This window comes from Oncorhynchus mykiss, chromosome 6 (genome assembly GCF_013265735.2).
Source record: "Oncorhynchus mykiss isolate Arlee chromosome 6, USDA_OmykA_1.1, whole genome shotgun sequence".
NCBI classification, from domain to species: Eukaryota; Metazoa; Chordata; class Actinopteri; order Salmoniformes; family Salmonidae; genus Oncorhynchus; species Oncorhynchus mykiss.
This window is the reverse complement of record NC_048570.1, coordinates 18,838,148-18,842,230: the sequence shown is the minus strand read 5'-3', so window position 1 is coordinate 18,842,230 and position 4,083 is coordinate 18,838,148.

The following is a 4,083-nucleotide window of genomic DNA, read 5'->3' as shown; positions in this document are numbered from 1 at the left end:
GAATAAAATAAAACATTTCTGACAGCCAACTTTATAACTCCGCCTATAACTTTTGTACTTTATAGCACTCCCAGAAGGCATTAATCATTGAGTCACTGTTAGTTTTACACTTAATAACTTCTTGCGACTCTCAAACCCGGATCCGGGAGCGTAATCATCGCCTCAAACTAATTAGCATAACGCAGCGGACATAAATATCCCTAGAAAATGAGACACAGCTTAGCCTTTTGTTAATCACACTGTCATCTCAGATTTTCAAAATATGCTTTACAGCCAGCGCTAGACAAGCATTTGTGTAAGTTTATCATAGCCTAGCATAGCATTATGCCCTGCTAGCAGCAGGCAACATTTTCACGAAAATTAGAAAAGCAATCAAATTAAATAATTTACCTTTGAAGAACTTCGGATGTTTTCACTCACGAGACTCCCAATTAGATAGCAAATGTTCCTTTTTTCCAAAAATATTATTTTTGTAGGCGAAATAGCTCCGTTTGTTCTTCACGTTTGGCTGAGAAATCGACCAGAAAATGCGGTCACTACAACACCGAACTTTTTTCCAAATTAGCTCCATAATATCAACAGAAACATGGCAAACGTTGTTTAGAATCAATCCTCAAGGTGTTTTTCACATTTCTATTCGAAAATATATCCACCGGGACAATTGGTTTCTCATTAGAAGCGCTACCTCTGTACTTTACGCAAGATTTTCTGCGGGGGGCCTCCCGGGTGGCGCAGTGGTTAAGGGCGCTGTACTGCAGCGCCAGCTGTGCCATCAGAGTACCTGGGTTCGCTCCCAGGCTCTGTCGTAACCGTCCGCGACCGGGAGGTCCGTGGGGCGACGCACAATTGGCCTAGCGTCGTCCGGGTTAGGGAGGGATTGGTCGGTAGGGATCTCCTTGTCTCATCGCGCACCAGCGACTCCTGTGGCGGGCCGGGCGCAGTGCGCGCTAGCCAAGGTTGCCAGGTGCACGGTGTAGCCTCTGTCGTAACCGGCCGCGACCGGGAGGTCCGTGGGGCGACGCACAATTGGCCTAGCATCGTCCGGGTTAGGGAGGGATTGGTCGGTAGGGATCTCCTTGTCTCATCGCGCACCAGCGACTCCTGTGGCGGGCCGGGCGCAGTGCGCGCTAGCCAAGGTTGCCAGGTGCACGGTGTAGATTTTCTGCGGGGGGCCTCCCGGGTAGCGCAGTGGATAAGGGCGCTGTACTGCAGCGCCAGCTGTGCCATCAGAGTCCCTGGGTTCGCGCCCAGGCTCTGTCGTAACCGGCCGCGACCGGGAGGTCCGTGGGGCGACGCACAATTGGCCTAGCGTCGTCCGGGTTAGGGAGGGATTGGTCGGTAGGGATCTCCTTGTCTCATCGCGCACCAGCGACTCCTGTGGCGGGCCGGGCGCAGTGCGCCCTAGCCAAGGTTGCCAGGTGCACGGTGTAGCCTCCGACACATTGGTGCAGCTGGCTTCCGGGTTGGATGCGCGCTGTGTTAAGAAGCAGTACGGCTGGTTGGGTTGTGTATCGGAGGACGCATTGTGTATCGGAGGACGCATGACATTCAGCCTTCGTCTCTCCCGAGCCCATACGGGAGTTGTAGCAATGAGACAAGATAGTAGCTACTACAACAATTGGATACCACGAAACTGGGGAGAAAAAGGGGTAAAATTCAACAACAAAAAAAATAGATTTTCTGCGGGAGCCATCATGTGACCCCTTACGGCTATTCTTCAACATAAATGCGTAAAAATACGTCACAATTCTGTAGACACCTTGGGGAATACGTATAAAGCGTAAGCTCATTCGTAGCCCATTCACAGCCATTGAAGGAGTCATTGGCATGCAGTGCTTTCAAAATATGGGGCACTTCCTGATTGGATTTTTATCTGGGTTTCGCCTGTAACATCAGTTCTGTTGCACTCACAGACAATATCTTTGCAGTTTTGGAAACGTTAGAGTGTTTTCTATCCAAATCTGTCAATTATATGCATAGTCGAGCATCTTGTTGTGACAAAATATCCCGTTTTTTATCCAAAAATGAAATACCTCCCCCAGAGTTTCGACATGACTCTGCCTTTGTGTTGTAAAATTTGTGAATTTTGTCTCTTGTATAATAAATTCTGTACATTAGGTTATACTGGATTAACTGTACATTTTCGTTAACTGTAATTTTGTTAGTTATGTTCCAACACTCCCTCCAGCTTGTTCTAATATTAGTTCTTTTTAGGTCTTGGTTCCAAAGTTTATATTTCTTTCTAAGATATTCTGTTGGATAGGCCTTCTGCAAGGCTTTGTATATCTTACCAATGATATGAGTATCCTTTTCTGACTCAAATAGAATTCACCTCCTCTCTCGTCCACAGACATCCATGGAAGCACTCTTCAAGAAGGGGTATTCCTTCACTCTCCCTCTCAACACCTCTCTCCTCCCCAACACCACCAATACCTCTCTCCCCTTCCAGCCCATCTTCGAGTGTTTAGATTCAAGAACTGCAATGGTGCTCTTTTCCGTGATCTCCCTGATCAACTTCCTCCTCATGGTCCCCCTCAACACCTGGGTCATGTGGCTCAATACCAGGCCGGGAGTTCCCATGACAACACCAACAACAACGAAAACAATTGAGATCTTCACCTGTAACCTGGCTGCAATGGAGATAGGCCACAGCTTCATAATCACCTGCTTCTCTATTAGCTACTACCTGAATGTGGATGCATTGATAATCATCTCCATAATGAGTGATAGCCTTGTCACGTGTGGTAGACCTCTGTTCCATTGCTGTACCTGCCTGGAGCGTTACCTGGCCGTGGTCCACCCTGTGGCCTACCTGAGGCTCAGAGCCCCCCGGTACAGGTGGGCCCTGACTGGGGTTATCTGGCTGGTTTCCCTGGGCTGGGTGGGGGTGATGGTATGGTGTTTTCCATTATATCCCACCAAACTGCTTTTTGGCTTGTTCCTACCCCCTTTAATGTTCATGTGTTTCTGTAGCCTGGCCGTTCTGAGGGTTCTGATTCGTCCAGGGCCGGGGGAAGGGGGCGGGGACAAGAAGCAGAGTGAACAATTGAAGATGAGGGCTTTCAGAACCATCATGGTCATCTTGGCGACGCTGGTGGTCAGTTTCGGGTCGTCTCTTATTGTGTCGGTGGTGAAGGATGTGATCCCCTATGACAATGGGTGCATTGCTCTCGTAGTGACCTTCCTGTTTTTTTCCCCCAGTTCTGCTGTTCAACCTCTTATTTTCTTACACAAGGTCGGGAAACTGCATTGCCTTTAAAACCCTATGTCTAGGGCAATGTTTCCCAACTCCAGTCCTCGAGTACCCCCAACAGCAAACATTCTTGTTGTAGCATCTGACAAACTCACCTGATTCAACTCACTGAGGGCTCGATGATTAGTTAAATCAGGTGTGTTTGTCCGGGGCTAAAACACAAATTAGTGCTGTTGGGTGGACTGGAGTTGGGAAACACTCGCCTTGGGAATGATATTCTGTGCATCAGTGGCTTAGCAACCTGTTGGCCTGGCCCTGTAAAGGTTTTGTATAGCACATGCACAGAGCATTACATGGACATTTAGAAAACAGGCGTCCTGGGGTCAGGGCAAACAGGATGCTAAAGCCTCAGGGCTTGTTTGACATTGCAGCTGACACTGTAGGCAGCTGCCCACTGACTGATGTCATGGAAAGTGCTGGTGTTCTTTATGTTTTGCACACTCAGTGTATACCAACAACCACAAAATGTAAATCCACTAAGACGGACTCTAATTGACTTCCTAATGCAGGCATGCCTCAATGGAGGGTGCAAATTGGGAAGAGACAATAGTTTGAATTCTGTTGGAGTTGATGTCTGTCACCAATTGGTAAGAAATTGGCACCTCAGATTCCATCTGGTCCTAGTCATGTCCAACATCACAATGTATTTTTTATGGTCTGTGTGCAGTAGCGCTTTCTGCCCACATGCTTGTTGGTCATTTTTGGAGGAATGTGATTGTCCCATATTTATTTGTCCTCTTTTTGTCTTTGCTGAAGCCCATTTCAAACACTTTACTTTCATAAAATAATATACAAACACCATCATTTGTCACTTGAATGATCTTCCTCTG